The following is a 23229-nucleotide window of genomic DNA, read 5'->3' as shown; positions in this document are numbered from 1 at the left end:
TATTGGTAAGTTGGCCCAACGACTTGACAGTATCGTATTCTTCTTTGGCCATCTTTAAGGCATCCTCGACAGCCTTGCCAAAGAGCACATTGGGCTCAACGGGCATGTTGATAAGGGCAGCTTGCGTCTCTGGTTTAAAACCAGACTGGCGCAACCAAGCGTGACGCTTGATAATAGTCCCCTCTGCTATTATCTTGCCTGCGTTGTCCACGGCGTCAAGATTGGTTTTTAATAAGCCACTTGACACTGCTCTGCCTTCTATGGCTACCTGGGCAAGCTGAGACCTATGTGGTTCCAAGGCCGAAGATAGTAAGGCCGAGACCTCATCCCATTTGTGCCTGTTGTAACTAGCTAACAAGGTTGAATTGTTGGCAATCCTGGTCCGGAATGCCGCAGAGGATGCCACTTTTCTTTTATTTCCAAAATTATTTTTTATTGAAATCTCAGACCACATAAAGTACATCACAATATGTAAACCATTAATATAGCAACAACAACTGCCTAATATCTTTGTGCCAAAATTTCATTTTAACTAAGTAACAATATGTCTGGTGCTCCTAAACGCTTTGTCACACTCCTGAATATAGGTTACGGTTGGTTATCATGAACTGGGATTTCAAACAATAAAAGAGGCAAGGGGGAGGAAGATAGAGGTAGAAGGAAAAAGAGAAGGAAATAAATCATAACTCCTTCGATGCTTGTCTAGATCATGCACGTCAAAACCATTGTCAAGGGTTCAGCGGGTATTTCACAAGTCTCGGTTGAAAAAAAACATGTGTTCCTTTTCGGCTACCTACTCTAGGAATGGACCCCATATGCACCTAAACTTAGGGAGCTTCGCTTCGATCATGGCTGTCAGTTTTTCCATTCCAAGTAATTCCCAAACTTTCACCCACCAATAATTAATATGAGGACCCTCCACATCTTTCCAAAAGGGGGCTCGCATAAATCGAGCGGCCATAAGTAGCTGAGAGACTAGTTCGGCTCTAGGGCCCGACATTGGGTAGGACCCATCTTCTGGGACATCCCCCAGCAACAGCGTTTGTGGGTCCATTGGAAGCAATGTATTGCAGATCGCCTTAATCTTGGATTTTATCTCTAGCCAGAAAGATTGTATGGTCTGGCAGTGCCACTATAGGTGCCCCAAGTAGCCTCTCTCGCCACACCCGTGCCAGCACGTATCTGGATAGTATGGGTTAATTGCATGTAGTTTATGTGGTGATAAATACCAGCAGAAGCATAGTTTGAGGGCTCCCTCCCTAACTGCCGTGCATCGTGAGGTCCTGTGGGCCCTACCCCATATCTTTTGCTAAGAGTCCTGGGAGCTCGTTATCCCCAGTTCTCTCCCACGCTAACATTTAGGGTAATTTCTCCTCCATCGGGGCATTCTCCAGAAGACAGTAACAGGCAGCTATTCTATGGGACTGTTGGCCCGCCAGGACTGTTAACTATCCCTGTGGGGGGTCTAGTGGCTGCTCAAATTCTGCTCGGGTTCGTTACCCAATAGCGCAGTTGTAGTTATTTGAATCTCTCGGTTTCAGGAAGCTTAAATTTCACTTTACATTGTTCATAAGTTAGAGGAAAATTATTATCATAGAGATCTTGTAATCTTAGTAGCTTCTCATCCGACCAGAGTCGATATGCGTTAGGTTGAAGACCCAGAGTGAAGGCTGGGTTCTGTGTAATAGGAGAAAGGGGGCCTAGTCCGGTTACAAAGCCCAGTTGTGCACAGGCTTTATTTCAGCATCAGAGCGTAGTTGCTGTGGTAGGTAGTAGGGAGCTTTGATAAATAGCAGCTTTTCTTGGGAGGAACGGCAGGAGATTCAGGGGAGCGGAAGCAGATGTCTGCTCAATATCATGCCATTTGGGTGACAATTCACTTGGATCGGACCGGCCCAGCATTACCGCTACTTGAGCTGCTCGGAAGTATCTCGGGATAGAAGGAAGCCTCAAGCCCCCGAGCGCTTTCCCCCTCATAAAAGGTTTGCGTGGGAGTCTCGGTTTTTTCCCTAGCCATATGAAACAGCCAATCTCTTTTTGTAGCCTGACAAGGTCTTGTTCGGGATTGGTATCGGAAGGGCGTGAAATGTGTATAGGAGTCTCTGGAGTAGAGACATTTTGATTGCACTAATACGACCGAGCCATGTTATCTCCGGCGTTGCCCATCTTTGCAAGGAGTCTCTGGCTTCTCTTAGGAGATTGGGAATGTTGGCCTTAAACAGTCCCGCATACGTTGGGGTCAAGCACTCACCCAGGTACGTGATGTACGCGGACCTCCATTGAAAGGGGTATGTGTTCTGTAGTGTCGCTAAAGTGGCCGGAGATTCTGACAGGCCCATTCCAACTGATATTTCCGAATTCATCTTGAACCCGGAGATCATAGCAAATTGGGCCAATAAGTTCATAAGGACAGGAAGGGAGCTGTGGGCCTCTCTAAGGAAGCAGAGCAAGTCATCCGCGTACAACGCGACTTTATGACATTGCCCTCTGACTTTGAACCCCTGGATCTCCCGGTGAAGGCAGATTTGTTGGACTAGGTGCTCCATCGCCATTGCGAAGACCAATGGCGACAGAGGGCAACCTTGCCTAGTTCCCCTGCCTGGCGCTATTTGAGTAAACCACTGCAAGTTAACTGGAACGGGGGTGGATGGGATCTGAAAGTTTTACAAGATTAGCCTAGAACATTTCGGGCCAAAACCCTTTAACACTAGCTCCAGATATTCCCAGGACATGCTGTCAAAAGCCCTATGGGCATCTACGGACAGAAGCGAAAGAGTGCCTGGGATTGTCGGGGCCAGGGATATCAGGTCTATAGCTCGACGGATGTTATCATGCACCGATCGGCCCTGGATAAATCCAGTCTGGTCCCCGTTTACAATTAGAGGTAGAACCTCCCCCAGGCGGCGAGCTATGATTTTGCTCTAAATCTTCGCTTCTGAATTAAGGAGAGCAATAGGCCGATAGGATGCACATTCTGTTGGGTCCTTCCCCGGCTTCAAGATCAGAGTGGTGGCCGACCCTGCCATCGTCTGTGTGACAGTTCCTGCTTCCCAGTGGGAGTTAAAGAGTTTTGTGAGGTGGTGTGTAAGCTCCGTTCTAAAAAATTTGTAAAACTTATTTGTAAACCCATCTGGGCTTGGGGTCTACCAAGGGTAAGGGTTTTGATCGCATTTTCGACTTCTTGGGCAGTTATAGGGTCCTCCAATGGGGCACATAAGGTTTGTGGGACCTGCGTGAGTCAGGCATCTATTACATTTTTTGGCACTTTGTAAGTACCCAACATGGGGGGCTGCTTGTTCCCTAAAGAAGTTCTCCACAATGCGGACCTGACCTTCTTCAGAGAAAACATATCTATCTGCCTGTGTGGTCTGGCAAGGTGTTGATCCTATTCCGTTTTGATTGCTTTTTTAATTTAGCCACCAACAATTTGTTAGCTTTATTCCCTTTTGTATAAAAGTATTGCTTTGTCCGCATCATGCGGTGTGCTGCGCTTCCAGCGCTTTCTTTGCTATGTGTAGCTCTCTCAAGGAGCGGCGCAAGCCCTTCTATTTATGTATTGCTTCGAACTTACAGGCCGCTCCCTCCATTTGAGACTGTAAAACCTTTCTGGCTCTACCGTTATGTGCGGCTTGCTCAATCAGATGCCCTCTAATAACTGACTTGGCAGCATCCCACTACGTCCCAGCCCATATTGCCTGTATCATTCTCCCGAAAGAAGAGATTTAGTTTCCGCTATGTGAATTTGGACTGCAAGGTCCGCCAATAGGAGATCATTTAGTCGCCAAGGTGGTCTCTGGAGTGGGGTTGCTTGGGGGAGGAGTCAGTGTTAATCGCACTGGAGCATGATCTGAGAGGGCTTCTGGGAGAATTTCCGCATCTATTGCCCAGGGGATAAGCGTATCGGAGAGAAAGAACATGTCCAATCTGGAGAACCGTTTGTTAACTGGTGAGAAGTAGGTGTAATCTCGTTCCTCACAATGAAGGAACCGCCAGACCTCGATAAGGGAGTGTTCCGCAATAACGTGGTAAGGGCTAAGAAGTTTTTCCTGTCGTTTACCGTTGGGGGTAGTGTCTGATCAACTAAGGGGTTGACCACTGCATTGAAATCCCCGCCTAAAATTATCTCACCCTCAGCGTGCTGTGTCAGGGTTTCTGAGAGCAAAGCAAAAAACAAATCTTGTTTAGCATTTGGAGCGTACAGCGAGACCAGTCATTTTCCACCCCCACAGTATTGCCACTATGAGGAGAAATCTTCCCTTCCCGTCGCACACTATCTTTAATCCCTTTAGGGGAATGCACTTACGCACCAGGATGGCAACACTGCGTTTCTTCAAGCCACTGGAGGTGAAGAATGTTGTGGGATAGAGTTTATTGTTGAGGCGAAACTCATCGGCGGGTTGAAGGTGGGTTTCCTGGCGAAATAAGAATGCGGAGTCAAGCGTCGCTAATCTATGGAGTAATGCGTTGCGTTTTAGGGGGGAGTTCCAACCTCGGACGTTGAGGGGGGTGAATTTAATGTCCGGGGTCGCCATTCTGAGGACACTGAGGCTTTTGTGATTCGCTAGTTGACTTCTTTCTCCCCCCCTGGCCCTCCCGAGGGGGACCCTCCCCTCAGACCCCCACCCCATGGCACTCCCAAAATTTCATCTTGTATGTGTGGAACAACATAGAACGACCTGGGTGGACTGTAAGGGGAGGAAAAGGAAGCCGCCTCCAGGAGGCCAAAAGCTAGTTCGTGACTTGCGGTTGACCAGAGATGTATGGGGCCATAAGACCGGCCTAGTGGTAGAATGATCGAAGGATAACCAAGAAAAAACAAAAATAATAAGAGACATAACCAAAAACAAGAGAGGTTCCTAGTAGCCTTGATCTCCTATCCAACTTTAACAAACCGTCAGCAATTATGGGCGCAATCTGCCTGGGGCGCCACGGTAAAGGTATCTTATGCAACTTTTAAACTCCACAAGGTCCTCTTGCGTCTGACGGTCGCTGTGCTAAAGCGCCTCGGCGGCCAGCCTCCACCTTCACTTCTAATTCATGTGAGGCCAGCACTGCAGCGCCTCCGTTGGACGACGATGGTCCATGAAGCATCTGGCATGAAGGTGTAGGGCCTCAACGCTCTTGATAGGACCCAGCTCCGACCATCTCGGGGCAAATGGGGACAATGCCATGTCATCATTGTCTTCGTAAGGCCCCCGACTGAGCTCACGCCACTGGAGGCCAATTTGTGTTGCCTATCCTCTTCAATCGATTCCCTTCAATGAAGTGTCTCTCCCAGATGACTTGAGTTTAGTGAGTCAACAGTGAGCCCCTCCGAGACCGATCCCCATGCTAGGTTCCGGACCATCAGCCCATCATGTCGCTCAGCGCATAATACAAAAGTAGTGCGTCTCCCCTTCAGTCGATCCTATCTCCGATCAACAAGGTTCTATCATGTTCTCAGTTGGTTCCATGGCCATTGTTCCCTGATGAGTATCGGGGTCATTCGACGGATGCCGATTGTCCTTGCCGTCCATGGTTTCAATCTCTTGGTGTGGGGGGCTGCCCCATTCGCCGTCAACCCCTGGGCTTTCTCCGCTTGTCTTTTGGCGTGGGCTGCAGGTCAGAATTTGCCCATTCTTGGGAGCCTCACACCGGGGTGGCCTCAGCACCTCTTTATGCCATTAGATCTTTCGCCTCCTCTTCTGAAGAGATTATATAGTGTTGGTTGTTGAAGTCAAAGATCAATTTCTATGGGAATCCCCAGCGATAGTGAATCTTCCGGGCTTGGAGCCAGGAGGTCACCCTCTGCAGTTGACGGCAGCTTGCGAGGGTGTATGGGGAAAGATCACGAAACAGCTGTATTGTTGCTCCGCGGAATTGTATTGATTCGAATTTCCTGGCCGCCACCATAATTTCTTCTTTCGGACGGAAGAAGTGCACCCGGGTAATGACGTGCGGGAGGAGGTTCCTCCTCTGCTGGACCGATGAGTATACGCGATGGGTCCCGTCTAAGATTAGTGTCTCAGAGGGGGGGGGGGGGTCACTTGCATAGCTAGACAATTCCTGGTCCGAGACTTGCTGGGGAACCCCTTCGAAGACGCACGTTGTTCCTCCTTGACCTATTTTCAAAGTCTGCCCGTTTTCCCCAGATGTCCTCTAGGTGCTCCTCGATCGTCCTCACCCTCTCCATAAGCACTTCGGTATTGTGCGTTTGTTTGCATGTTATGTTTTCTAGTTCATTGACCCCTGGCTTCAAGCCCTCCAAGATGGGCAGTTAAGTTGGCCAAAGAGTCCTTAGAAGTTTTGATCTCCGATTCGATTTCTTGGGTAATCTCTTGTTTAAAAGATTTTAGCATCTCTCCAAAGTCATTTTTGGAGAATGCCACGTCTGGAGATTTCGCTGTAGCAGAGGCTGAGTGAATATCCGCTGTCACTGTGCGTCTTTGGAGGGCGGGTGCCGGCTGGGGTGCTGGGAAGGCCTTGACATGTGTTTTGCGCCTCCCTATTGCTTTAGGCATCGCTGAGAGTTCAGGAACTGAGTGTTTCAAGGGCTAACTGCGTGCCCACATTGAAATTGGGGGACCAGCCGGCGCGATTGGGCTGCAGTTATAGGGAGCTAGACGGGGTTATCCAGGGGACTTCCCTAGACACAAACCCCCTCAAAAGGTGTTGGACTAATCCAATCTGGCCCTCTATGCTCATCAGTCATCCATCTCAATTTATGGCTTAGTGCAATCCAGGATCGCCGGTACAGGACTCCAAGAGCCGATCGCTGGCTAGAGTTTTGTGCTCCAAGATATAGCTGCCGCTCCGCAGGGACCTTTGTGGGAATGGGGCTTCCCCAGAAGAGTGCAAGGGGGAGAAAACCCCAGACAGCTTGGGTGAAAGTCACAGGGGACCTCAGCCTCACCACCCTACCTCAGGCCAAATTGCCCAAACTAAGGGGCCATAGGGCTATTGCCTCATTTCACTCGCCTTCATACCTTCAGGCCAGGTTTCCTCCCCGACGTGCCGCTTTGTTAGGCTACCATTCCGCTTCATGAAGCTGTTGTTGGCTGGTCAAGGATCCGCAGCGTCCCCCATTGTTTTCAAGGAGGTGGGACGAGCATTGCAACTCACCGGAGCTCTGTGTTCCTCTACATGCAAGTAGGGCTTCTTCTGGTCCTGGACTTGTGGCATTCCCAGGGCAGCAGGGCGCAATCCAAGGCGGTAAACCTTAGGTGAGCCTGTGTCCGCGTGCCACTTTCCCTCCAGTTAGCGCGGCTAGCACCCCATGAGATATTCAGATCCTCCAGCCACTGTCACGCGACCCTCTGGCAGCAGACTAGCATACCTCGGGTGTGGGGGAGGGGAAGAGAGGGGGAGGGCCGTCTTCCACCTTGTCTGACCAGGCCCGTCTGACCCCAATCACAGCTCCCACGATCCACCGTCAGGTCCGCTCTGCCTTGCGCACCACAGGCTCTCGGCTCCTCCCTGCCTGCAGTGTAGAGCCGAAAAGATTTTGGCACTGCTCGTCTCCGCAAGCGCTGGGATCTGGCCGCCGCAAGTAACGCTTCAGCAGGCAGTCAGGCTGCGGGGCGTCCTGCGTTTTTTTTGGTGAGCTCAGCCATCTTGAGAGTATAGGTCTCGGGAAAAGTTTTGTTGATTTCCTTCGCATCAATGCTCCGTTACCTCTGGAATTTGCAATCCGAGGGTATTTCGCTTCATTCCCCAGATAGTGATGCCAAAACCTTCTGGAGATAACGTTGCTAAACGCTGATATTAAGCTCTTTGGGGCAACCTTTGGCGGAGCTCAAAGCAGGCACAACCTCATTGCATGCTGCCTAGCCACATCACCCGAGGATGCCACTTTTCTGCCCATCGTGTAAAGTCAGGCGGGGCCTCAGAGGAAGCTAGGGGAGTATCAGCCCTCTTCCTTGTTGTATTGACAACTAATGAATCGGGCTTCAGTTGCCCTCGGATATACAGCGGGTCAGAAGGGGCAGGTCTAAAGAGTTTCTCTATGCAGGGATTCACTGCCCACATAAGATTAGGGGTTTCCAGCGATGGCTGTATTTTTCGCTGAATGGACTTGAGGAGAGAGATAAACTGCGTGACAGCCTTCTTATCTTGCTGTACGTCCTGAGTTTCTATTTGAAAATGCTCTGCCGCCTTGACAAGCACTTCATTTAGAAGGGGTTGGTCGTCAATGGGTGAGTCCATGTCCGGGGGATCCTGATCAACAGGAGAGTCCATGGGATACATATTTGCCTAAGGGTCAACCTCAGGGTCTTCATCATCCCCGTAATAAGGGTCTGCTGCTTCATCCATGCTGCGTCTTGAATAGAGAGGACTTCATGGTCGGAGTCCGGGTCACAGAGATCAATGACTGCGCCTTGCACTGGATTCTCAGGGCGAGACATCTTAGCAGGGGCTTGAGCAGGAATCTGCGACCCAGAGGGTGCTGTCGTGGGGGGAGTGGAGTGGAAACTTTGAATATAGGCAGGGTCCTTTTCATAGAAGTTGGCCATGAAGGACATCCTCCTCATGACCCGGTCTATATCCTCAACCGACCATTGTGCCAAACCTGGGATGACCAATGCTTGGGAAGGAAGCCCCAAGTCTTCATCTGTTGGAGGAAGTAATACAGGTTCTTAGGGCCTGGTCTCTTGAGATTTCTCCTTATGAGGGGTGGGTCTAGCCTCCTGAGATTTCTCCCTATGAGGGGTCTTCTGCCTACGAGGGGTCTTACAGGGGTCTTCTTGGAATCTTTCTACCTACCCTGGCCCCCTGAAGTGTGTTTCCCTGACTGTTTGGGGCCTAGTGCCTGATTTAACACAGAACATTGAATTTCGGGTGTGGGCTGAACCGGAGCCTAGTTTGTGGATGATCGGGCCTTGGTAGGAGTTTATCGCGCAACGTCCGTACTGTCCTTCGACAGCTGGGACCGGTCATGCGGAGATCTCAAACGAGAGTGCCCAGAGGACAGAGATTCCACGGACCTTGGTTTGTGTGCTTAGTGGTAGATGAAGTGATGGCGCTTCCGCCGCTGGGTCTTGTCCCCATAACAAGGCCACCAGCCCGTTTTCCGGGGTCGGGGGCCTGTGCTTGGGTAACTGAAGCTACCTTGTCGCCTTCAGCGTCAGAAACTGCTGCATTGTTGCCTTCGCTGGAAGCGCCTTCTACTTCCATGGCCTCGAGCTGCCTGGCATAGTGGGCCCAGAGTTTGGTAGATCGGTCCTTCAAAGTCTTGGGCTTGAAGAGCCTACAGACTCAACAAGAATCTGCGACATGGTCTCTCAGGAGAGACAGGTTACAGACTAGGTAATTATCTGCCCACGGAAATTTCCTATTGCACTTGACGCAGAATTTAAAGGGAGTCTTGTCCATAACGAAAGGATATGGCAGCAAGGCAAATGCAGTGTAAGAAAAGGCGCCTATACATTCTAAAATAACCTCCCCCCTCTCCCTACTGTGTAGGCCGAAGACCGGGGCGGCCTTCCAAGGCGAAACGGATCCATCACAGGAATCTTCTGAGGGTCGTTATTGTCTTCACCGGTGTGATATTTTGATAGTTTATTCTTTCTATCCTTTACACCACCAACTATCGGTAATTGTGAATTAGTAAATGGCTATAAGCAGAAAGAGGAACTCCGCTGTAAGCGCCCATCTAGAATGGCAAAATAAACCAATCTGAGGGACCTCCACGCGGAAGGGATCATTGGTACAGTGGACGTCACACTAGGGATAGTATTACTGGCACGCCCTGTTGACGTCCCTTTTCGAGTTTCAAAAACAACTAATACTCCACAGCTTCGACTAGATGGCGGCCTATGCACAGCATGTGATCCAAGCAGGAGCAGCAGCGAAAGGTACAATCTTCAGATCTGCGTAGAAAATGACACCACAGCTAATACGGCTGAGAATTATCTTAATATAAATGTGCCGTGGACAATGTAAGAATGTACTAACTGACGCATTTTGCGGTTTACAGATATAGGACCTCAGGCACTCACATTCTAACTTCCTTAGTATATTGTCAGGCTGCTTCAAACCTAGCTCTAACTTGCTGTGTTCAGTGGCCAGCTGCGACCTTTGGTTGCTTCTCCCAGAGATCTACCCCAGAGTCTCTACAATCTTCACATAGTGCACACACCCACAGGCTGAGATGAACAACTTGTTGCAGCCATACAGGCCCTTAAAGCAGAGGTCCAAGGGTTGAATATTGACAACACCGCACTCCAACAAATGGTGGTAAACAGTTTCCCAGGCCCTGGATGTTCCCATGGGTAGTGTACAGTCTGGGAAATTTGATGGAAATCTAAAAACAAATAAGCAACCCATTCTTCATTGCCTGAACAATCCAGTTCAATTTTAAGGCTTCATACTTACCAACAGGTCACACAAGGTTGGGTATATGATCTCAAACCTGGCAGGTATGGGGGCCTGGCATGGACCACCTTTTTGGAGAGGTCTAGGAAACCAAATCATAGACCATTACCAAAAGGTTTGTTGCTAGTTTGAAGGCCATTTTCAGCCTATGCAGCCTAAAAACCTTATTAGTCATCAAAACAAGGAGACATTGATCTTCTGTCTCATATAACACAATTTAAGCAGCTTTCCTCTGATACATTGTGGCCAGAGGTGGCACAGACAGCATTGTTTCGCAGAGGACTGAACAAAAGTCTAAAAGATGAATTGATCGCCCCAGTAGCCTCGCTGATATGATTACAACTGTTTTGCAATTGGCCTATCGGCTACAAGTGTGCCAACATGAGAAGAGGACAGGCTGGGCCTTTTGTCCACAAGCCTTTAAGTGGCCTCTGGCACATTGCCAATCAGAGTTGGGGCATATCCTTTTATTTAGTTTTATTTTTTTACTGTGCACTAGCCAATACAATATGACTTTACACAGTATAAAATAGAACCATAAAAAAAGAAAAATGTCTTTCACAGCACATCAGAAAGGAAAATAATAGCCAACCAGGAAATACACTAAAATTGAATAAAATGAAAGGGGAGCATCAAAATTAGAAACAAAGACCACAGCAAAATTTAAAGAGGATAAACAAGACAAACAATTAGCAAAGGCAAAACAAGAATCCTCAAATTACCAACCAGATGTTCAATATTCCCCTTTGCCCACCAAATTGAGCTCTTAGAACTAAAACCACCTCAGAAGAAAAACATTTCACTCCCAGATATTAATCTGTCCCAAAACATATCTAAAGAAAGATTTAGTGGTCATGAACAACATTTTTTAATCTTTATAGTCTCACACACCAGGTCCCCTTGCAGTCAATCAACAGGTGGTGAATTGACTGAGTTACATTTGCGTTGCACTTGTCACATATGTCAGTAGAGTAGAGGTCACCACATCGAACATGGAGGATTTCCAAAGTTGGCAATAGATTAAGTCTTAATCTTAGGAAGTCCATCCGTGTTACCCCGTCTGAAGATTTTAGATATTGCGGCAGAAAGGACCTAGGTTTGTCAATTAGCAAGGGGGATGAGGATAGGCACACCTCATTTTTTTCAATGGTTCTGATCCAGTACATACAATATAATCTTTCCTTTGTTTTCAACGGGTTTCGCGTAAGGGTGTCAGCATATGAGTCCGAGAGAGTAAGTAGTTCAGCACATCTAGACCTCAAGGTATTTAATAAAGAGATTAGATGATTTGGTCATGGCAGCTGCAACTACATCATAAAGCGATGATTTGGAGGGGAGGGGTCTAGAATGATTCTCTAGCAAGACATCATCTCCACTCCAACCAATTTTTTAATGATATGATGCCAAGTTAAAATCTTGGAAACTATGCATGATTGTCCGTGGTTCGGATCCTTAAAAAGAAAGATGAACAAAGTTAGTCCATTAGAGGCGAATAAAAGTCAAGTTGGTCATTGCATAAATCTCTTGTCTAAATGATAAAGAGGACTGTTCAGTTGCTTTCTTTTTAGACAGTCAAAACGGTCACAGAACATTTTTCTTGGACATTGAGTAGTTCCAGACAAATTCTCAGCAGAATTCCAGGAAAAAGTTTAGACAAATTCTGCTGTTAAGAAAGATGGCTATTAGTAGAACCCCATTTGGTAGGGACATCTAATGACATCTGTAATCGTTCATCACCCATTATTCCCTCATGTGAGCATGATGGACTGGTTCCATTTCATGTTGATACTTTGCAGCAGTGCAAGCTTGCAATCAGCAACTAATGGATGGAACCCCTGGTTTTTTTATCTACAAGAGGCGCACAACATAATGAGCAAAGGATAAGTAGCCTGATGCTACAGGCGTCTCTATACTCTGGTAAACAGCTGCAAGTTTTTTTCCAAAAAGGAAGACTCTTCAATGCAACCCCTATTTTCTTATCAGCCAGATCGGCTGGTGGGGCATCTTCAGCTGGGTATAAAGTCTGTGCAGAGGTTACAGGCAAGAAAAACGTGTCACTGGGGAAATTCTGACTCCAAACCAACCAACCCGCTCACCACAAATCGTGGAACCACTGGCCTATCAATGTATTTCCATTCCTTCAATAAGACACTTCTAGTGGCCAGCACATTCTGGCTTTTTAGTTTCACATTGGCCCAAATAATAGCCTTAATTTGCATCTGGAGGAGAGGAATAAGGAAGATGCAACATCTCACCAATATATTGTAATGCTTGGGTGAGATTTTCCCATACAGATATTTGCCGTTTTGGTATCCAGCGGAGCATCAGTGTTCTCAGTGAGCAACATATCATCCACAGCTTCCTGTCTTTCAACCAGCTGCCACTGCAATAGCGATAATTGTTGCAATATCCATTTTGTCTCATGGAGAGGAGGATTTAAATGTTCAGGCAGACAATACCCTCTCAAGCCAGTTCTCAATATGTTCAAAGTTCCTAGAGCTATTCTGCATGCAATGGAACCAACAAAAATGGGAACAAAATCAATGCAAACCACTGCAGGAAATATGAAGGCTGCTAGGCAATGCAGAGCGAGATAACACGCGATCCACACTACACATCGGGTGCGCAGGTATACCAGTCAAGAACCCTGCTGGCCGCCATGACAGCCAAGTGCAATGGAACCACTGCCCATCACATGGAGAATAAAACTTTTTTTTTAAAAAAGAATATAGTCGAACATCCAGTGTTCTGAGTTCCCATTACAGGACCTTAGCTCAGGTAAGAGGAACCAGGTCTCCCTCGTGGCAGTGCACATCGGATAACCAGGTAACAAAGCAGCAGCTGAATTAGCCTTACCAGTCCTGAGCCTGCAGTGCAAAGCTCTAGTACATGAATAAACACTAAACCCAGCCTGTCCAACGGATACCAAGGCAATGTGCAATGTAAGTAGAGCGCTCATCAATATCCACGTCTGTAAATAACAGGTTGAGAAAAACAACTATCCTCGTATTAAAGATCGATGTCGTCAGAAGTCCAGTGTTTACTGCAGTCTACCTCCTCAGGCTTTGCCTTCTCTCCCTATAGTCAATACTCTTCCTCGTTATGGTGCTTGTTGTGGGGGCTTAGTCATCAGGGGAGCTGAAAAGAACATTAATCAGGGTGTTCCAGGTTATGTTCTCTATGTGGTTTCCCCCTCCCTGTCTGAATCTCCTGTGCCACACCACTGTTTCAGCCATGGACCATCTCTTCAGGTCTTTCCACCACCCCTCTATGCTTGGGCCCACCTGTAGTTTCCATGCCAACCGTCTTTTCGCCAGTACCCATGCAAGATCTATCAGTTTGTTTTAGGGTAGGGCATTTTTTTGCAAGCTTCTGGGGTCCATGTGTAAGTGGGGAGTTCTGCCCTTTGAAGCCGTATTTCCAGCTCTTGCTAGTATTGCTGGGCACGTCCAGAACATATGCATGATATTAGCTTCACCTCCCTTGCATCCTGGGCATTTCCTATTCCCTGCCCCTAGAAATTGCAAAATGTGATGTGTGATGTACGCTCTATGGTGTACATATAATTGGGTCTGTTTTAGTCTTGCATTCCTTGAGACTTTATGGTATATCATTGCTCGGGTACACTCAAAGTTTCAGTGAATTCTCTGCCTGTGTCTAAATCCCACTAGCTCCTTTTAGCCACCCCTTCCGATACGGCTTCCAGCGTTCCCTGATACATTCTGGACACTACACGTCTGTTAATCCCATATGTTGCCGCTGGAGGGATATGGGAAGAATATGGCTCTTTCAGTTTCAACACTGTCTTGGTCCTTTCCCAGATCCTCCTTCCTAATCTTAGGATCTGGGATGTGATGTGGGGGGCGGTCGCCAGTTCTATCCTCTTAAGCATCACACTTCCCTTAAGAGATAGGTGGCGAGCACTGTGCTCAGCAGGCTGTGCTCTACCCTTTCTATATCAGCTAACCATGCGGCGATGTGTTGCAACTGTCCCGCCAGATAGTACAATTCGAAATGTGGAAGTCTCTCACCACCACCCCTCCCACCCCACCCTTTGTAATCCATACACAGAGTTTCCAGGGCAATGTGGCGTCTCCCTGAGCCCCATATGAATCCACTTATCACTGTGTTCAGTTCTTTGAAGAAAGGCCTGGGTATAAGATATGGGGCATTGAGGAAATTATAAAGTAATCGGTGCAGGTCCACCATCTTTAGCAGTGCAATCCTTCTCATTAGTGAGAGGGGTAGTTTATCCCAGAACTTAATTAGGTTCACTAGCCCACTTCTTGCTCTTAATGTATTTTCTCGATGGGTCACCCCCATATCATGGTAGCTATTAATACCCAGTTACCTGAGCGTGTTGACTTGCTACTGCAACCCTAGGTTCGGGAGACGTTGGGCCTCTACTCCCACCCATCCTGCCAGTGGAAATATGCATGATTTTGCTCTGCTAACCGCTATTCCCGATATCTTTGCAAAATGATCTAGTACGTCCAGGTAGGATTCCAAATTGTCTTCTGGGTCCCGGACGTATAGCAGCATATCCTCTGCATATAGAGACAGAACATGGTGTACTCCGTCGAACAGTAGGCCTGTGTTTCTGAACTCCTTTCTTAGGAATACCGCCAACGGTTCTAAGGCTAATATGTATAACATAGGGGACAAGGGGCATCCCGGCTTGGTACCTCTTCAGATGGGAAATAGGTGCCTGCCCGTGCGCACTCTCGCTAATGGCCTAGAATAGAGCATCTTGATCCATTTCATGAATCCTTCTCAAATAACAAAACTCCTCAGAGAGGCGTATAACCATTGCCCATTTCACTCCATGTTTCCATTGCATCCAATGCTACTACGGCGCAATCCTCTTCCCATTCTGCAATTGGGACTATGATTGCATGGAGTCTCCTAAGGTTCTCGGATGTCGCTCTACCAGGGAAATACCAGTCTGTCAGGGTGGATCAACTGCCCTATCACTTTTCTAAGTCTGGACGCTAAGATCGCCGTAAGTATTTTTGTATCCTGATTAATCAGAGATATCGGGCAACAGGACTCTGTTTCTCCCCTCTTTTCCAGGCTTTAGTATTGGATTATGGTGGATTCCTCCATGACTTTGGGCAGGTTGCCTTCTTCGTATGCCCCTTCAAAGGTTTGTAGCAACTTCAGGGATAGTTCCTCAAACTCTTCATAAAATTCGGCTGGCAGGCCATCCCCTCTCGGCATCTTGCCTGTAGGTAATGTGGCAATAACCTCTCTCACTTCCTCCATCGTAAGTGGGGCAGCTAGTTCTTCTGACTGTTCTATGGGTAAGGTTGGTAGGTCTAGGTCTGCCTTAGTTTCGGCGATGTCCCGCCCTACGGTGACAACCCTCTCTTCGTATAGTCCTTCATAAAATCTTTTAAAGGCGTTATTGATCTCACTTTGTGACTGCCACAGTTCCCCACACTCGTCCTCTATTTCAGTGATCCACTCCCAAGGCTCTTGCAAAGCCATGCTAGCATCCTTCTCGGTTTGTCTCCCTGGCTGTGTAACTGCTCTGTATATCTGGTGTAACTATACCTACCTAGTCTTACCCAGTGTTCCAGACACTTCTGCCTTAATTGGGTAAGGTTTTCCTCAGATTTCTCGCTCCAAGTGGGGTAACTTTCCTCTACTTTAATTTTCGCTTCAGTGCCTACTAGGTCTTGCTCTATTACTTTTCTGATCTCGCCCGCCTTAGTTATGGAAGCTCCTCTTACCATCCCATAGGGTCCCTTTGCTGTCTGCGCTCTCCTCATTGGTAGTAAAGAATTCTTCTCTTTGTTGTTCCATGCCTTCCCGGAATGGTCCACCCGCAGGGTTTCGGCTCTCAGTCTCCATGTGGGTGCAGGGGCTGGACTATTGCATAATACCCATTCTACAAGTAAAGGGGAGTGGTCCGAAAGTGTTCTACCTTCAGATGAGGCGGTTACAAACTCCTCCAGCTGGTCTAGGCCGTAAAGACAATCAATGCGTGTGTACTTTGTGTACACTTGAATAGTAGTAGAAGTCTCTTTTTGGTACCATTAACCATCGCCATATGTCTTGCAATTCTAGGTTATCTAATAATGTCCTTGGGACCCTGGCGGGTATTGGGGCGGGGGTGTTACCTTTGTCTCATCTGACCTGTTAAATGCTGGGTTCAGGGTGCAAGTCCCCCCAGATCCATGTCATACCTCGGTAGGGGGCCAGTCTTTTGTACAGGGAGTTGAAAAAGGTGGCAGCGCCCTGGTTGGGAGCATATGTATTAATCAGGCACACTTCAGTCCTTCCCATGTATGATCAACAACCTCCGCTCAGTGTCTGCGTGCACCGCAATCTTCCTAAAGGGGACAGTCAGGGTAATCCAGACCAGCACCCCTCTCTAGCGTAACTGGAATAGGACGATCCATGTCCTTTCCCGCCCCATTTCTCCAGGATCTTGGCCTGCCTTGCTGCTCTGGTGTGTCTCCTGCAGTAATGCTACCTGGATTCCCTTTTGCCTCCTAGATGATGCTACCCTTATCCGTTTGACAGTTGTTTAGGTCCTGGACATTCCAGGACAATATTCTCAGTACCTGCGCCATTTCGGTTGCCACAGCACTCCATTCCCCCTTGCTTCTCACATACGGACCCATTAAAGCCTTGATTAAGGGCTTGACCACCGTCTTCGGGTCAGTGCTCTATGGGCTGTTTCAACGGTGAACCCTTGTGAGATCCAGGGAAAATTCCTGGAGCAGCATATTTTCGAAGTATGTGGCGGGATCTCTGCCCTCGACTCCATCCGGCAGACACAGGACCCCAATGTTAATCCCGAGTGCCCTTCCTTCCGACTCCCCCCACCAGATCTTGTAGCATCTGTACCTTCTTTGTCAAATCTCGCACTGTGACATGCAAGTCCTTTGTGATGTTCGATGTCTCTGCTACTTTTTCTTCTGTCTCCCCCCACCCTGCCTGCTAGGTTCCAAACATCTTGTAATAGGAGACTCAAATCACACTTGATTTTATCTATGCAGGTTTCTAAGGACAATCTCAAATTGCGTCTAGGACTCTGATGTCCGCTCCCGCTGCTGGGGCTCCGTGACTGTCCAGCAGTGGTTTTCATGCCGTCTCCCCAGGTTCTTGATTGTTGTCTCCCTTTTTGGCAAATGCCTCCATGGTCGTTTGCTGTGTTTTTGTGAGGAATCTTCCTTCTGGTCCTTCCGGCATGGGTCCCCTCTTGTCCTGTCTCTTGTCCCTGTGGATCTATTCTGCTACTTGTGTTGCGCTGGCTGTGCCCCAGCTCCGTTTGTGCAGGTGGTAGATGTCTCCTGGTGTCTCTTGCTCAGGAGGGGTGCAGGGGTTTACTCCCTAGCATTTCCACTTGATACTTTAGGCACTTCCCAGCCTTTTCCCAGCTCTCCCGCCTCTTTCGGGTCTACCACTGTGTGGTTGTGGCAGTGTGTGGTTGTGGCAGTGTGGTTGTGGGAGGGTTCCCGTGTCCTGCCTCTATTATTTTGCCCCAGGGAGTGTGGGGGGCGGTCCGGGATGTCTCTGCTGCCGGTCGGGGGGGGGGGGATTAGGCTGGGCTTGGACTCTTCCCTCTTATTTACATTTTTTAAGTTGTTTTCTCCCTGTTTTGCTTACACCCGTGGCCGTCCGGGTATTTTGGTCTGCTGATCCTGCACTGTGTGCAGTCAGGCGCACCCGCTCCGCAGTGCAGCGGGTCTCTGTGCCTTTATCAGGCATGCTCCCTGCGCTGCCCGGGCTCACCTAATCTCTTCGCCGTGTATCTACATTCCACTGACGATCCTCCCTCGCTTCTCTTCTCCTACGCTCCTCACTGCATAGCACCGTCTCGTCTCACAGGGGCTTAGGTGGGGAGCATGGGGGGTCACGGCTCCTATATTTACGCGGTCATGCACCGCAAGTCTCCATCTCAGGTGTCTCTGCTTATCCGTGCCGATCTGTGCCGGACTCAGTCACGGTTGAAGTCACCCCCCCCCCCCCCCGTTTTGGGCTTGATCGCGCTTTCCCTTCTCCGTTACTCGGCTCTCTGGGAAGTTTGGAACACATGCCTCTGCAGGACAGGGGTTGGTTTCCTCGACTCCTGGTACTCCACTCTTGTTGTGGGTCTGAGTTGGCCACTTGTATAGCTTTTGGAGTGCTCAGAGCGCATCTAGATGTGGGATCTTTGTGGGAGCTCAGAGCCTGAACGTCTTCTCACATTGCTGTTGGCCACGCCCCCATTTAGCAACTTAATGTCTGCAGTTCATGATATGTGAGTGACCTTACAACAGTCAGTTTAATTTGTGTTAACAGATGTTTTATCAACACTTGAACACTAGTATTGTATTAGTGGAACATTGCAAATGCATAGCTGGTATACCCACCTATGAGAACAATAGAACAGGAAATGATACACACCTCCGGACATCAGATAACCAAATAGGTCTTAATGACTCATTCACAATAGACGTCGGGTTTGTATTCACCTAAACAATATGACATGCATTACTTACCGTAAAATCATTTCTGATGATTATATCTGCTTAGATTTACATGCTGTGCATATGGTCCGACATCTAGTGGTAACGGCGGAGTATTGCATCTTGTCTTTCGGGGGACCGAAAGGGTACGTCGGCATAGGCGTATCTGAAACACTATCCCTATCATGACGTGTGTAGTACCCAAAATCCCTCACGCGCCGAGGTCCCTCCGATTCTATTTTTTCTGCCATGAGGGAGCCCAAGGCTATAATGAGCAAGTACATGAAGAGAGAAAGTAGTAAGGTTCACATGGAACTTCGAAATAAATTTCGGCGCAAATCTGGGATGAGTGCGCAGAACTACCTCATCTTTGTGGACTGTAACAAAGGGATCCAAAACCGAGAGGGCCTGTAGTTCGCCAACTCTTCTGATAGAAGTGATAGCTACTAGAAAGGCTGTCTTGTAAGTCAGGTCTTTCAGACTAGCTTTATGCATAGGCTCAAAAGGAGGTCCCATGAGCCTAGTTAAAACCACATTTAGATCCCACCCAGGGGCTGGGTGAGTGATGGGGGATACATTCTTTTAACCCCTTCCATAAAGGCTTTAATCACAGGTATTTTCCACCACGACACCTTCTGCTGTGACGTGGTGTAGGCTGACAACGCCGCTAGGTGAACCTTTAAGGAATTGAAGACTAACCCAGAGTCCAACAGATGGGTTAGATATAACACAATGTGTGAAGGCGAGCAATCGGTGGGATTGACGCCTTTGGAACTGCACCAGATGACAAAACATTTCCATTTGCTGGCATAGCAATAACATGTGTTAGGCTTTCTTGCCTCCCTCAGTATGTCCATGCATCTTTGAGGGAGTTGCAGATGTCCAAACTCTATGACCTCAGGAGCCAGGCTGCTAAGTTCGACCACCACTGTAGAGAGAGAACGAGGGCTGGCGAGACAACAGATCTTCCCATTGTCCGCTGGCCTGACACCACTGGCCGTTGAGCCACTCTTGCATGGGACGCATGTGCAGCCACGCGTGGGGAACCAAGTATATGCATGACGCCATCATCCCTAGCAAACGCATAGCTTTGCATACCGTCACCTCTCGACTGACTACATACTGAGGAACCTGAGAGAGCATGTTCTGAACCCTCTCGCTGGAAGGGAGACAGTCTTCCGTATGAATTAGAGCCCCCAGGAACTGTTTTACTTGGCTGGTGACTAAGCTGGATTTCTTTTCGTGGATAGAAAATCTCAGGCTGAACAGTAGGTCTACTGTTTTTTGGGTTTTCGAAAAACAAACGCCGAACGTGTCCCCCGTGATGAGCCAATCGTCGAGGTAAGGGTAAACTGGAACTGAAAGTCTGTGCAGGTGTGCCGCTGCCACTGCCAGGAGCTTGGTAAACACCCTTGGCGCCGAGGCTATGCCGAAGGGGAGTACCTTGATCTGGTAGTGTTTGTCCTGAATCACGAACCTTAGGAATTTTCTGTGCGCTGGCAGCATTGAAATATGAAAGTATGCATCTTTCATATCCAATGTTGTCATGAAGTCCACCTGTTTTAGCAATGGGATCACATCTTGCAGTGTTACCATGCAAAACCTCTGGGGCTTTATGAACTTGTTCGCTGGGCGCAGGTCTAGAACAGGACGCATGGGGAGATCCTTTTTGGGTACAAGGAAGTACACTGAATAGATATCCTCGTTTACCTGAAGAATCGGGACGGCTTCTATAGCGTCCTTTCCCAGCAGCTCTTCCACCTCTTGGATCAGGATCCGCAGATGTTCCGGTGAAAAGCGTTGATGTTTCGGTGGTCTGAACTGTGGAGGTTGGGCGAATTCCACACAGTAACCGTGGGTGACCGTCTTTAAGACCCACTGGTCTGAAGTTATCCCCTCCCATGCCTTGAGGAAAGATGTTAATCGCCCCTCGACCCTGGAGACATGGGAGGGGACCTGGACTTGGTTGTCATTTCTGACCCGAAGTTGACGCTCCTCTGGAATTGGAGCCTCTGCCTCTATTCTTTCCTCGCTTCTGACCCCTCTGGGGGTAGTAAGTGGGGCTTGCAGCAGGTTGACTGGAGTTGAAGTTGCCCGTGCCGAAATTGTTTTGAGCGGCGCGGGCTTGTCCTCGAAAGGACCGCCGAGAATTATTGCCCCTCTGTGAAGAGGGTTTTTGGGAAATTTGGTGCAGCGACTTAATAGTCTCGTGCTCCTTCTTGGCTGTCTCCAACGCATCGTCTACCGCCTTCCCGAAGAGGTTGGCCTCTTCGATGGGTTTGTTGATAATGGATGCCTGGGTCTCAGGCCAGAAGCCCAACGTGCGCAGCCACGCGTGTCTCTTCAGGAGAGTACCCTGTGCGAGAGACCTGCCTGCTGTCTCTGCGGTGTCCAGGGTATTCTTTACAACATTCTGATTGGCAAGTTTGCCCTCTGAGACAATGGCGAGAAGCTTGGCTCTGGTTGGTTCCGGAACCTCCTGAAGGCCTTCCTGGAGTAGGTTTCATTGGGCGTCGACGTAGCTTGCCAGTAACATCGTGTTATTGGCAATCCGGACGGTATAGGCCACCGCCGACGTAAGGCATGTATGCCTAAGGCATACAACCTTTTGGACTCCTTGTCCGGGGGTGACTCTCCCGTGGCAAGGGGAACCCCTGCTCTCTTGAGAGTGTTGGTCACCACCAGCGAGTCTGGGATTGCGTGTCCTTTGATACAAAGCGGGTCGGTGGGGGAGGGCCGGAAAAGTTTTTCGACCCTTGGGTTCACAGCCCTAGTCTGAGCGGGTGTGAGTAAGGAAGGGGCCAGCCGTCTCTTTACAGAGCTCAAGAGAGGGATAGACTGGCTTGCCGGAGGCTTTTCATTGTCCTCCGCTAAATCTTGTTTGGGCAAGGCTTCAAGCGTGGTAATTTTAAAGAATTCCGCTGCTTTTTTCAACATGTTGTTGAAAGCCATCTGATCATCCACCGGGAAGCTTGTCGAATCGGGGTGGATGGGGGAGAGTCGAGGCAAACGATATCAGAATTGTGATTGTCCTGCTGGGTGTCCTCCCAGTTGTCTGTTGCCCCTTGATCTTCCCCATAGTTGTCCAGAAAAGAAGACTCCTCTTCTTCTGTATAGATGTCTCTATACGTGTCCATCTGGACATCTTCTCGATAGTCAACTTGATGTTGGACATCTAGGTGTTGGGCATCTTGTGTTTGAGGGTTAGGGTCTACCCAAGCTTTTTTCGGCAGAGGTTGATCAGAAGTCCTGAAAAACGATCCATACACCCCCTCAAATTACTCCGTGGTCCACTTGGATGACCCAAATTGACCTAGCTGAGTAGGAACCGTGTTCTCCGCCCTAAGGCGTTGAGAGGATCTCCTCAGGGTGCTTGAGAGGGGTCCCAGGCTTTCGTCATAAGAGTCTTCGGGATCATCTTCCAAATCCGTGGAAAACTTTTCGGCGGATTGGCCCATAACTGTGGGCGGAACCGGTACTAGGTCCACCGCCGTAGCAATCCTATTGATGCTCTTACGGATAGTCACTGAATCTTCAAGAGACAACGCCTCCGATGATGTGTCGGCAGTGAAAATGTCTTCCGCGGCTCCAGAAGGGCCAGTGGATGGCTTCTCGGGTAGAGGCCTCCTTGCGGTTTTTGGGCCTGTACGGGCCTTGGAAACCGTCAAAGTTTCTTGTTCAGAAACTTCGGCGTGTGTAGTTTGGGGAGTAGCGCCCTTGTTATTTTTGTTATGCCCAGTCATGCGCTGCTGCGGATGCGGGGAAGGCTTCGGATCAGACCGATCCGATGGCGCTTTCGCCTTCTTCGACGAAGTCGTCGAGGAGGGCGCGTGGGTTGTGTGCTTTGTGCATTGCGATTGTACGCCCCTGTCGCCGGGTGTGGTCCCTGTAGCAAGACCGGAGCCGAGCCTGGAAGGGTCGGGGACGGGCGTGGCGGCTCTAGAATAGTCCGCCTCAAGGTCTAGAACGTCCGAGTTGGAAGTTTGGTCATCCGATGTACCACTTTCGGCTGGTGTCGCGGCTGAGGAGGGAGGCTCCACGCATGACATTCTGTACGCGGCCCACTGCTTCAACCGGCGCGCCTTAAGGGTTTTAGGTTTAAGGAGTTTACACGCCGAACGCCGCTTTTCATCGTGCTCTAGGGGGAGACAAGCGTTACACGACGTGTGCTCGTCTTTCCACGGATATCTGACCCTACACACAAGGCAGAATCTAAATGGAGTCCTTTCCATAGCAGAAGGGAAGGGTGTCCAGACCAAAAAGGAAAGCAGTGGAAAAGAGGAAAGACATAGCAGTATGGCAAATCCCGAGCCCACTCTCCCTACTGTGTAGGCCGGCCAGAAGGCCCGACCACATGGAAGTCCGAATGCCAGATCTTAGGCGCTGGAACCCACAGCCGTAGACGATTCCCCCG

The 23229-nt window shown here is 48.9% G+C and overlaps 1 protein-coding gene across 2 annotated transcripts in view; it reads right to left on the bottom strand.

The window, feature by feature from the left end:
• ZDHHC13 (zinc finger DHHC-type palmitoyltransferase 13) overlaps positions 1 to 23229 on the bottom strand; it is a 1364100-nt gene that overhangs the window by 783937 nt on the left and 556934 nt on the right. The gene's annotated exons all lie outside the window — the stretch shown is intronic.

Source organism: Ambystoma mexicanum, chromosome 11 (assembly GCF_040938575.1).
Source record: "Ambystoma mexicanum isolate Mex_15411 chromosome 11, UKY_AmexF1_1, whole genome shotgun sequence".
In the NCBI taxonomy this organism is placed as follows: Eukaryota; Metazoa; Chordata; class Amphibia; order Caudata; family Ambystomatidae; genus Ambystoma; species Ambystoma mexicanum.
Note: the sequence above shows the minus strand (reverse complement) of the source record. Positions and strands in the feature narration are given on the sequence as shown.